Here is a 13,325-nt window from a genome sequence, read left to right on the forward strand (position 1 = left end):
AAACATTATCTGACATGCGAATAGGTTTGTTAGGTCTGTGTTTCATTTGTTTTGAGCTGTGAAAACGTGGGTTAAATATTAGAATGACCCAAGTATCCTCTCCTATTCCTTCTGGGAATCTGAAGGAATTACTGTCAGTTTCATAGCAGTGAGTCTCTAACTCCGTTATGATGTTTATCAATCTCATCTAACAAAGGGATGTCAGCCTGTGAACCTTAGGAAAGCAGTGATGCCTAGCAGTCAAGTATAAAAATCTGTTTTCTCTGTGCCTGTCTTATAGTTTCTTTTTGCTTATTATCTACTGGCTTTCCATTTGTAGTTGTGATTGTGACTTTTTAAAATGAATGCATATATTCCTTAAATACAGTAATTAAGTAAAATTATGAGGTAGATACTCCTATCAGTAGTAGATTGAAAGTCTCTCAAATACTAATGCTGATAATGAACAACTGATGCCTGGAACATCTTGCAATATGTGATGTGCACAGATATGTTTGCTTCTGACCTGGCTCAGACCTGTATTGGCAGTCACTACCCCCAGAGGGAATGATTATCCATGAGAAGGGGGAGGCAAAGGCTGGGTATTCCAGGGTGCCAATTCCCCATGCTCTTCAAGAAGACACTGCATCACAGTGACTCTAAAGAGATCAATAGTGTGCTAATGAACTCTTCAGACACTCCGTGAGACTGGGACACTCAACAGTCAGGAAGCAGAAAGCAGAGACACATTAGGATTGGGAAAAAAAGATGGGAGGGGACGGGCAAACCCTCCAGTTGAGGCATGACCTGGTCTTTGTTGAGCCTGTGTTATCCCCGCCTGTGTTATCCCCCCCAACTTCTCTTGGGCCTGTGACTGCTGGACATCATGGTTTTATTCTATGACCCTTGTCCTTGGCTGTTGTTCACTGAAGCAGGGGTTGAAAACCAGTGCAGGGATGGGTGTATGGATTAGTGATGAAGATGTCAGTTACATGCTCACGTGCCATATCGGAGGACCTGGCTGCAGCTCCTACCTGCAGCTTCCAGACTGTGGAAGAAGGCGAGGAAGACTCACGTCATTGAGTTCCTGGTCTCACCCTACCCAGCCACCTCCTCCTGGTCCTTCTAGCTCTCTTGCTCTCCTCCCTTTCTCCCTTTTCCTCTCACTTCTATCTCTCAATCATAAATAAATAAATAGATAGGTAAACAAATAAGCAGACTTTAATGTTAGAAAAAAAGGAAACCCAATTCAAGTTGAACACAATACAAAGTATCTGTCGCTGAAATTTAGCAGTGAAATGTGACACTTTTTAGTTTTCATTGTTTCTTAAAGGATGTAAAAGTATAAACTACTGTGCATATGTTGTATAATCACCAGTTTCTGTTTATTGCACAGAAAAATGAGGAAAACATTATAAAACGGGGAGGGATAAAAATGATATCGGCATTTGTCCATTACAGAGGGTGGAAGACCCTGAGGCTGGTGAATGCAGAGCTCTCTCCTATTAACAGCCCTGGTTTTATTTACCAACAGCTGTGTAGCCGATTAAGCCAAAACTTATTGCTTTCAACAACAACCAGTTTATTTTACCTTCATGATTTTTGGGTTAGGAATTAGGACAAAATTTGGATTGGTAAGTCTGTTGCTTCAAATGTCGTTGCCTGAAGTTACTCAGGGACATTCAGCTGGCAGGTGAGCTAGCCTAGAGAACTGTTGATGATGAACGAAAATGGAGATGTTACTGTCACCCAGGTTCCCAGTCTAAATGTGGTGAACTGTAATTTCTGTATTGACAGAAGTGGTGATGTCTGAAAAGGTGGCTGATTTGCAGTGAAGGCGGGAGAGAGGCTGAAGGACTGAATGGAAGGACAGCACGGATGAGAGGACAAATTAACAAGGTAAAAGACCTGACAGTTGGTTTCACTTTCAAAAGAGAAAATACATGCCAGAAGCTATGGATCCTTCAGCCTGGAAGTGGAGGTATTTCCAGTCTTGGGGTAGAGTGTTAGAGCTAACGGGCACACATAGAAGGTGATTTGCAATCCTGAATCCCTGAGGAGGATGCGACTTTTAGAAGTGCTTAGCCATAAACTAGGCTCTAAACTCACAGGTACAAAAAAGTGGGCGGGGAGTGGTCCTCCTAACTCCTCCTGTCCCCACACTTACACTTGCCTTTTGAGGTCATAACATCTTTAGCTACAAGTATGCATTACTAGTCCCTTCAGCACTCCACATGTACGTGTTTGTGACATAAATTTTCTCCAAGGGAGCATCTAATCTTTTGCAGGAGTGTGCTCAAAGGCACAGTGATGCTGTATGTGGCTGCTCCCATCCAGGGTCAGTTGCTCCAGGCCCTAGAGTGCCCGGGTGCGTCTGCCTCCTAATGGATTTCACAGCTAAGGCAGGCAAAGAGCTACCTGCTTCACTCAGGCTCACATACACTCCAGTATCATGGGTAGAAGCAATAATTCCATGACTGCTGGAGCTTGGAAGGAATAATCAGGATCTTAGCATTCCAGTGCCAACTGAGGGTCATTATCTTAGGTAACCAGTTGTCTCAGAGGTGACCACTAATGTTCGTTCCAGGTAGAGGGTTCTTAACTCATCTCCTCATGTTCAATTTATTTCATGCTCTGCTACCTGTTCTCAGAGAAAAGGGTTGCTGTAAGCCTCTGTGGCACACATAGACTATTTTATGAAGAAATGCCCTTGCTTCTTTTTGCGTTATTCCATCTTCATCCCAGTGCTCTCCTTATATATATTTGGAGAACTCATCTTCCCCCGTGTATTGACTAGACAGAAGAATTTAGTATGCCATATCCAACTACAGTAGCATATTTCTTCCACCTGCTGCCTGGCCCATCTAGGTAAATAGATGTAAATAGAGAGCCCTTCTCCTCACTGCAGAATGCTGCAAAGAAGCAGAAAAAGTGGGAGCTGATTTTGTGAATTTCCTGGGCAATCAGATGAAGAGGGAGTCCATCAAGCCACGGAGGATTCTTTGTCCTCTCTTCATGCCACATCTTTGGGTGCGGAACCTGAGAGCAAATTGCATGTTAGTTGCAGGGACTTAGCAATAACTGTTGCTCTGCACATAGATTTTGGTTTTTATTTTTCTAAAGAGATTTGAAGACATCTTTGTAAGGGGATAGGATAGAGCTTTGACCTTGACTGATACTGCATATTCAAACATAGAATACAAGCTACCATTTGCTCTTGCAGGGTACCCCCTACCACATATGTTGACTGTAGCCCACCTGTCCTTCCCTGGCCCCAGGTTTCTCACCATTGTGTAAAGGTCAGGCACCTTCACAGTAAATCCCTTTTGCTTTGGTGTATCAGGATCAGCTTTTGTATTTGCAGTGGAGCCTGGCATTAAAAGTTTGTCCTAAGCCAGTGTCTCCTTTTGTCCTAGTGACTGTTGTTAGAAAGAGATATAAGAAATATAAAGAAGGAAAAATAGCACCCAAAACTATTTTTGTGCAGTCGTTTTCAGCATTTCATTTTCACAAGAACTGATTATTATATTTCCATGGGTTTATCTCTATTTTTCACTTACCATCATCATAACTCCTCATGAAAAAAATCTCCGGGAATAATATGTTTAATGATAAATCTCATGATATGGGATATTCATGATGTATCTGTTGAAGTTTTGAGTTTTTATGGGTATAAATGCTGTAACTGGGAACCAAAACATATGCCAATGAAAATACAAGGATTACTACTTGAGCTGTAAGTAGAAAATACTTTATTTTGTTTTGCCAATCCAGGGGCAAGGTTGTCTTGTGACTAAACCCAGGTTCCTAGAACAGCCAGGAATGACATATTTTATAGGATTTGCTTTCAGAACAAGTTACATATTCGTTAAATTTAGGGAAATTAGGGTTATGCATATTTCAAAAGAGGTGAGTGTATTTGCCCACTAAGGTATCATGTGTGCTGCATGCATTCCATGTTCAGGTGGGCATGGAGATTTTATAGTGAGATGCCAGAAATGTGAAGTTGAAGAGTCAGCTGCTAATAAGCTGATTGCATGGTAGCTTTTTTTAAGTTAAGGTTTTGCTGAATTTTTATTATCCATGCTGTAGTTCCATAGGCTCAGGGATCTCCAATTCCTCCCTCCCCATAGTCTTTCTCTATTTCCCCTCCCCACAACTGTTTTCTCCTATATTATTACAATAGTATAGTCATCCAGCACCAGTTACCAGTCTGCTATTTAAGTGTATTGTGACATAGTAGGTATAGACAATGGAAAAAGTCCAGCAAACTATCATCAGGATATATTTAACAGTTTCTTTGTGAGCCCTTCTTTTGTTTGGGAGTAGAGATATGCATGGTGTCTGTAATACACTCCCAACCAGACTTCTAGCAAGTCAGACCCAGTGATTTTTATAAAAGGAAATGGAAGTTCACTGTTCAAATAGGTCCTCATACAGTCAATTCTACTTACTTCTACCTACAAGAGCCTTGTGTTGATTTTTAAAATTGTTTAAATTCATTTTTCTCTTATTGGGAAAGCAGAGTGACTGGTAGGAAGAAATCTTCCATCAACTGGTTCACTCCCAAACACCCACAAAGCTGGGTCTGGGCCAGGGTGAAGCCAAGATTCCAGAGTTCCAGTCACCAGTCTGGTTTGAATTTAATGTTTCAACAAAGTTGCTTGCCTGCCTGCCTGCCTGCCTGCCTTCCTTCCCTCCTTTCTTTCTTCCTTCCTTCCTTTCTGGTAGAGTGGGATATGGTTGTTAATACTGAGGTTCAAATCATGGTGTACAAATTCTTTTCCATATTATTTCTGTAAAAATAGCACACTTGGAGGATTACAATTTTTAAGACATTTTATAATTCTAGAAAATGTTTGTAGGTAAGATTTTTCCAGTTTGCCCTTCAGCCAACAGCACTTCAAAATGCCTGTTTTGGTCACATTTCCTTGATAACTCTTTTATTCTTGTTGTGCCCTCAGTGCTTTATTGGCTGTTAAAGCAGCAAAAGGAAGGGCTTAACACACATATACATGTCCCAGACCTCACTTTACCAAACAGGAGGCACCCAGGTTGAGCTTGAGAACAAAATGAAGGGAATACAAGAGATTTGTGACGGTAACCAAGTACTCTGTTCTCTCAACTTGGAAACCCAAGAATAAAGAAGATAATACTGGTAGGAAGAATAATCTAGAAAGACTTGTTAGTGGATCACATTGTTAAGGCCATCGCTGCAGTTGTGCAAAATATGAAGGAGTTGGAACCTGTTCTTGAAAGCCGTTGATAAAGAGTGGATATTTATTTACCTGGGTTAACTCCTGAGTGCCTGTTGGAGCAGCACAGATGAGAGATGAGGCTTTCCAGAGGCTGTGCTAGACAGATGGCCATGAATTTAATGACAGAGACCCTGCTCATCAGAGACCTAATGTGTTGATTTTAGATTTATTCTAGCAGGCACCTGCTACAAGATAAATTAGATGGGCTTCGAGATCTGGTTTTCTGGTTTTTTGTTAGAAAATGGAGTTGAATGAATGACACCTCTCACAGAGACCTTGGCAAAGAAAAAGAAACTTTGTTTAAATTTGCTGATTGATATGGGTGAGGCAGCCCAGAGGCCTGGTCTGGAGGAAACCAGCTGGTTTTTCCAAAATGACCTAGTTTAAGAAGTAATGGAGGCATACTACTAAAACAGAATGGAATAATTTATCAGGACAAATAGCACAGTATCACACTGCATTCCACACCCAACCAGAGCCCATCTGCCTGTCTAGAGGTTTACTGCTGAAATGGGAATAGCTCAAGATCCAATCAGTGTAATTCTATACTCGATTAGTATCTCATACCTTTTTCATATTCTAAGTTTGTATGGTTGTAATGGGGATCCAGATTTACTTGTTACATAAAAAGTAGATAAGGTGAAACCCTTAAGAGTGAAGTGATAGTCTTTGCTTTGGACTATCTGATAGTTGTAAAAATGCCAAATGAGCTGCTTATTGTGAATTCTGGAAAAATTATGCATGTGTATTTAAAATAGAAACACTCTTGAAAGTGCTCATGAAGTGCCCCTGTAGTCTGTGTAATCCTGAAACGATCTGTACCTTTTCTTTTCTTTCTATTTTTATGCTCTTCTGTTCCTGACGCCCATAACGCTCTCCGTATGCAATCTGAACCTTTTGAGAAGAGAGATGTGACTTAGCTTTGTCTAGTTGAAATGTCCTTGTCTTTTTTAAGTTACCCTGATGCATTCAGAAAGCCAAAGTGACTAGGAGAAAAATATTTCAAACCATAACACAGGCCAGCTGGAGGCAGCTGGTTGCACTGAATTAAAGTGAATTTGTTACCAGCCCTAAATTAAATGTCAAAAGGCATCAGGATCCCATACCGATGTGGTTTCTGTCCTAAAGGAGACAGATGGTATTTGGACTAGCTTTAGAGAGGGCAACAGAAGCAAATGAATAGATATGCAGACCCCTGAGCTCAGAAGATATTTGTTGCATTATAGAGAAACATGTAAGGTGCATGTAGACTTCCACTTGTTAGGATTCTTACAGGTTCAAGTTTCTAAGCTGAGCCAAAGGGAAAGGACAGTAAAGGCAGTAGGGGCAAAGTCACTTATTCACCAGCAGTGCACATCAGATTTGAAAGCTAATCTTTAGAACTGTGTTTGCCTTTATTCCTCATGACTTAAGTTAATGGGATGAAAATGGCTTCAGAATACATCATTTCTTTTCCAATTTCACATAGCTGCAAACTCTTTATTAAGGAGAGCTGACCTTCCACACTCTAGCGAATATGTTTTGTTCTCTTAATTTCTCCAGCAAGCAGATAACCAGTCCTTTGTCACTCACCAAACCTAGTATAGGACAGTGAGCACTTAATTATCCCTGTGCTAGGTGCCAGGGTAGACAAAATTATTACTAGAGGGAAAATATGGTTGCTCTATATCTGCCCACGAGTGTAGACTCAATAGGAATTGAGATTTCATGTATTTTATATGCCTTGTTTTGTGTCCAGGGAGCAATCCATTTATTCCATAGTTGTTTATTTTAAGTTACTTTGAAAGTTCACCAACAAAAGTGAAGAGAATGTGGCATTTGGTCTCAGACAAGCCTAGAGTAATTCCTGGTCCCACTGACTTTCAATGGGATCTTGGGCTTATTCCAGTCAACTTCACACAGCAGAATCACTCGAGGAGCTAATTTAGCCCTTGCACACCTAGGCTATCCTTTCCTTACACCTGTTTATTTTCTTCATACTCCCCCAAGGTCGCTGGGGGCTTAAGCCAAAGAAGCTGTGTTTGCTCTAAACTGCTAGATGATGCCAATGTGCACCAAGGCTCAGGAACCTGGCATCTAAATTCCCTGTGGCTGAGTTGCTTCATCTGCCAGGTGTGGTGAAATGCCTTCTGCATTGAAAAGCCATGAAGCATCTGTTTCATTGCCCCGCCCTCAGTACACATTAGCTATTTTCCTTGCGAAATTTTAAGATGATGTCATCCAGATTATCTCAGCTTCATGTTAGGAGGTGAGCTAATAGCCATAACCCCCATGTTTATTGTCTGATTTCTTCAGCAGCTAAGGCCATTACCAGTGGGAGGTTGCTGCTGGCAGAATACAACCAAAAACCAAGAGATCACAAATGAAATCTTCATCAGAGAGGAATGAGGGGAGAATCCGAGGAGCATCTTTCTTCTTTTTAACCAAAGATTTAACTCTGCAAATTCAGTACAAATAAAGACTAGAATGAACATGCCCTCCTTGCATTTTCTCCTCATTTGGAAGCAGATGAGAAGGGAGATCTACTTTGCAACAGTTGATCTTAGTGATTTTCTGGGCCATTTCCTCAAGGTGTCCTTAAGAGGCGCAATCACCTCTGTCCACGGCAGTTCCCTCCCATTAGATACATCAGCTGCCCAAATGTTTGACACCTCTTAATAGCTGCTTTCTGTTCCTTCGAAAAGCATTACTTCTGGGGATGAGCTTTTCCGTCTCCTTGTCCACTGTAAAAACTGCAGCCTAAAAATACTCCTAGTTTTAAGGACAGATGTTTCATGATGATATATCCATTTGCTACTTTTTTTTCTGGAGTACTTTTTCAAGGCTCATAGTCTTTTCGTAACCTCATCCTGTCAACTGTCATGGCCATGGGGGTAAGGATTGCTGTTTTCACCACTTGTTTATACTCTTGTGGAACTGTGCACTTTCTTACACTTGTTGAGTGTTAGTGGTGCAGTAAACCTGCAATTATAAAGTGAACTGCAATTGTGGGTTTTTTTTTTTTTTTTGGCAAAAACTGAATTTAAAAAGGAAAGATAGCAGTAGTTTGAGGCAGGAAAACAGGAAGGGAAGGTAATAGTATTCTCTTCTTAGAATTATAAAAACATGAAATATAGATATTTCTATTAATAAAAATAAAAGATAAGAAACCAAAGGAATCAGATAAAGCAAGCTCTTAGAGTTGGTTGAGTAAACAAGCTGGAGTCAGAAGCAGCCAGTTCTTCATGTGTATTCCCTCAAGACCCAACCCAAACTGGCTTAAGAGAAAGAGAAGCTGGTTGGCTTTTAGCAACAGGAATTTCAATGAACAGGTAGTCCTGGGAAGAAATGGATGGGGGGATTCCATTAAGTGTCAGTGATGTCAAGCCCCCTGACTCTTTCTACACTTTTGTCTCTGTGTGATGCTGGTGGTGTGTGTCCTTCTACTTGGTGTAGGTGCATGTAACACTGTACTCCTCTTTGCATTTCTGTCTTCCTTTAGTTTCAGACTCAGACTACCAATCTCTGCCCACCTCTCTCTTTCTCCAGAAGTTTCTTTCTGTGTGTCTCCTCCTGTGGACCTCTGTCTGTTACCAGCTCTATTTTTCTCTTTTTTGTTTCATTTTCACAGAAGTTTGCTTCACCTTATTTTGAGATAGCATCGTGATATCTCAGATTTCTGTTTCAGTTCACAATACAATGGATATATGAACCCTCTCTCTCATAAAAAAAAAAAAATACTATAAAACTGACTCTAGTTGACCTTGTGTGTGCCCACACCTTATCCATAGTTGTTCTTTGATGACCTGGTCTTTTCACAATTTGGCCTATATGGGGCCTTTTTTATTGTGACCGATCAGAATAACCTGCACTACTAAATGAAAATATTTATCTTATTTTTTCTTCTGCTTGAAAGGCAGATTTACAGAGAGAAGGAGCGATAGAGAGAAGATCTCCTGTCTACTGGTTCACTCCCCAAATGGCTGCAATGGACAGAGCTGAGTTGATCCGGAGCCAGGAGCCAGGAGCCACATGGGTGCAGAATTTTATATACTGAGAGAGAGACATCTCATCCAATACCTAAGTACCCACAGTGAATAGATCTGAGCTGAGACAGGAAATCTGGGGGCTTGAAACTCAATCAAAATTTACATCTGGATGGCAGGAGCCCAATCGATGGAGCCATCACTGCTGCCTCCCAGGGTCTATGATAGATAGCAGGAAGCTAGAGGTGAAACTGCAGTCATGTATGGAAGCCAGCTGCTCTAACATGGCACAAGGAAATCCTAAATCACATTTTCAGTGTTAGATCAAACAGCTGTCCTTATAAATTCAGTATGGTGCAAAAATAGTTTTGAAATCCATACATATATTTTTCACAATACTCATTTCCAATGAATGTTTTAAAAATTCATCATATATTCAAAATTCCTTAAGTTCAGTACACCTGATATTCCCTCCTATGGATAGTATTTTTCAGATTTTTATTCTTCTAAGTTTGGTCAAAAAGAGATTTCTATATATTACCTGAGATAATGCCACACAGTGATAATCACTGTCTGTAAAAACCACATAACACTCACACACACACACACACACACACACACACACACACACAGGTTGCCATCTTACTTCTTGTACATGAACCTCATCCATGGAGGATCTCTATGAGAAAACACATTTATCTATGCAAAGAGAATATAGCAAGGGAAGAAATATTTAAAGTAATCACATGATACCTAAACCTCAGTTTCCTTTTTTGTCAAATTGGGTAATATAAGTCACGGAAACTTTTATTTTAAAGATATATGTATTTAAATGACGAAGTAACAGTGAGAGGAAGGAGACATAGAAAGATCTTCCATGTGCTGGTTCATTTCCAAATGGCTGCCACAGCCAGGACTGGGCCAGGTAGAAGCCAGGAACCTAGTATTCCAGCTACATCTCCCATGTGGCTGTCAGGGACCCAAGTACTTGAACCATCTTCTGCTGTTCCCAGGTACCTTAATGAGGAGCTGTGTGGACAGCAATGCACCTGTAACTCAAAATGGTACTCCAGCGGGAGATGTTGGTGTTGCAAATGGCATGTTAATCCACATTGCTACAATGCCAGCCCAAGTCTTAGAGACTTTTTCAGACAACTGAATATGCTCTGGTTGGGTCCCCCCCAAAATTTGGTAAGTTTACATGATTCTGGGAAATATATGGCACTTGACTGAACAAGAAACAGGCATTTAGAGAAATGTATAATCCCATCAAAAACATTTCTGAGAAACCTGTGTGTCAGATACCCACCATCATGTGGGCCAAGGTGACAGAGGTAGAAATGCTTCTTTGTAGCTGCCCCACAAGAAGAAACTGCCTTTTCTTGGAACTTTCCAGAAGATCCCATCTCGGGTTCCATCCCTACGATCCCTTAATGCCCATTTCCCCCCCACAAACACAGAGAACACAAGCCTGCTCCTCTCTGGGAGGGGAAGGACTGCAGCTGTGCCCTTTCTATGGCACCTGCATAACCCTGGAGAGTTGAGGTTGAAATCCATGGGCCATGCATTCGGAGCAACCTGGATTCAAACATGAGGATGTGTGCTTTTCACGTGAGCCTCTCCATTTCCATCTCTGCTAAAGTAGAATCCCTGTACACAGTGATGGAGAAAGCAAAGGACCTGGTGTACAGCATAAGCACAAAATATGTTCTTATCAGTGTTTTCGCTATACACTCAAAAACAGGTGAACATCTACAACATCTGTCCTTTCTCCTTTCCTTCTTTCTCTCCCTTATGAGAATCTCCTTAGCCTACCTCAGTCTATCACACACAGGCCAGGCTCCTTCAACAAACACAGCTCTGCCCCTGCCTAGAGGGGCACAAAGCTCTGCAGGACCAGTTGCTTAGATCTCTACTTCCTGGACACACGGCCCATCTCCATGGCATCCTTCAGCTGAAAACAGGCAAAGAGGTTTATTTCAGGATCCACGCAGGGGAACAAATACACAGGAGATGATGTGAAGGAGAAACTGACTAACCTTTTTTCAAAGCAGGAACTAAGCTGCTCCACTAGGAGCTTTCGGTCCTGCCAGCCCTGTGTCTAGCTCCTGTTTCCCCTGTCTGGTGACATCACTGCTAACCCTCAGGTCTTGAATAACAATGTAATTCTGTTATTGACCTTTTCTATCCACTTTTCTGTCCCTATGGTAGCATCCTTTATAAAACTAAGTTCTTTCAGAGTACAAGTCAAAATTTTTTTTCTGCTATATTTCTTCGGTTCCAAAGTCAAAACCATGGCTTTGAGGTCGACAGACATGTTTCAGCTACCGATGTGCTGTGTAGGATTAGGAAAACCACTTCACTTCCCTCGGCTTTAGTTTCTTAGAAATAAACTAAATAATAAGAAAGGATCCAGTATAAAACCTCAAACGATGAGAGTCCTCACAACAAAAAATGCCTAAAAAGGTGGAACATAAATATGGCCATCTTCGGGTTGGTTGGTTTGTTTTTGCTCTGGCATTTACTGGAGAATTTATGTGAATTTATTGGGATCATTTTCACATCTTCTAAAATGAGGGCAATTGTTCTATTTAATATGCAGTGTCGTTGTCAGGGTACAGTGAGACAAGCCATAAAAACTGCTTAGCAAAATGACTGGTATGGAACAAACTCCAGGAAAATCTGTTGTCTTCCCTCCAGAGACTCAGTTTGGATCTGATTAAGGAATGTACCATGGGAACCTGTTCAGTTCTAGAAACATTTACTCGGTTTCTTTTTCGTCGAATCAGCTCAATATTGCTTCATTACCCAGTATCGTTTTTTTTGTTACCACATCTTCACTTTACCATAGAATATCACTTGTGCTTGATATCCCATGTTAATACATAGCAGTGAAAATAACCTCAGATGAATCTAATTGATGGGACATTGGAGCTTTTAAAGTTTATTTATTGTTATTTATTTGAAAGGTAGGATGGGGGAGGGAGGGAGAGTGCGGGAAGGGAGGGGTAGAGAGGAGAGAGAGAGAGCGCGCATGCAGATCATCTGTTAGTTTCCCGAATACCCAAAATAATCAGGGTTAGGCTGACCTAAATCAGGACCCATCACTTTCATCCTCCCAGGACACCTTAGCAGGAAACTGGATCAGAAGCAGAGGTGGGATGGGAATCCAGGCATTTCAACGTGGAATGTAGGCATTCCAATGCAAGACTTTTCCCAACTACGCCACAGTGCCCACCACAGAGCTGTTTACTCCAGTAAGCCTGTGATTTATTCTCCAAAGACCCCCTTTTTTCCTGTTGGTACCCCAATCCCTCTCCCCACCAGCACAAAGGGTCTGTTCATGCATGATGGCTCCCCCTGCTAAATGAAAAATATTTAGCGCTTCTTGTGACTCAAATGAGAGAACAGAAAATAGGAAGTTGACAGTGCTCAACTCACACTACAACCCGAGAGTGTTGAGAGTGTTAAGCAGGTGCTGTTTCCTGAGCTTGACTGTAGCTGCTGAATGGCACATACAGCTCAGCCTATAGTGACCTTCTTCTGATAACTCGCTTGGTACTCCTCATCTCCCCTGAAATTGTGTAGAGCTCGCTTATATTCAAACTCTGTGTCCTTGTGTTCAGTGTGCTCAGTACCCCTTTTGGAAAGATTCATCAATTTAATTTAAAAACAGAGTTTCAGAGAGAGAGAGAGAGAGAGAGAGAGAGATCTTGCTTCTGCTATTTCTTCCCGGAATGATCATGATGGCAAAGGCTAGGCCAGCTGAAACAAGAAGTCTGTGATTCATCAGGGTCCCCAAAATGGGTGCAGGGGTACGGGCACTTGGGTCCCCCCTGCAACCTTCCTAGGTGCATTAGCAGTGAGCTGAGTTGGAAGTGGAGCAGCGCAGACATGAACCAGCACCTCCATGGAAAGGGGTCATCGCAGGTCGCAGCTTAACTGACGGTACCACAATCCAGGCTCTAGAACTGTGACTCCTGTCACAGTTCTTTGCATTCACAAATAACTCTTCCAAAATAAACCTCAAAAAGAAGACTTTCAACTTGATCCTCTCTCCCATTGCTTTTCATTGCCTACGTGGCATAGAAACTACTGGGGGCGGGTTCAAGCAGAGATGTTA

The 13,325-nt window shown here is 41.6% G+C and overlaps 1 long non-coding RNA gene across 1 annotated transcript in view; it reads left to right on the forward strand.

Annotated features, from left to right (window-relative positions):
- The window catches only part of LOC131482670 (uncharacterized), a 141,545-nt gene that overhangs the window by 106,186 nt on the left and 22,034 nt on the right, over window positions 1–13,325 (forward strand). Inside the window, exon 2 of the long non-coding RNA XR_009247219.1 lies at window positions 1,777–1,878. This is a non-coding gene — a long non-coding RNA (uncharacterized LOC131482670). The remainder of the gene's footprint in view (window positions 1–1,776; window positions 1,879–13,325) is intronic.

This window comes from Ochotona princeps, chromosome 19, assembly GCF_030435755.1.
Source record: "Ochotona princeps isolate mOchPri1 chromosome 19, mOchPri1.hap1, whole genome shotgun sequence".
NCBI classification, from domain to species: Eukaryota; Metazoa; Chordata; class Mammalia; order Lagomorpha; family Ochotonidae; genus Ochotona; species Ochotona princeps.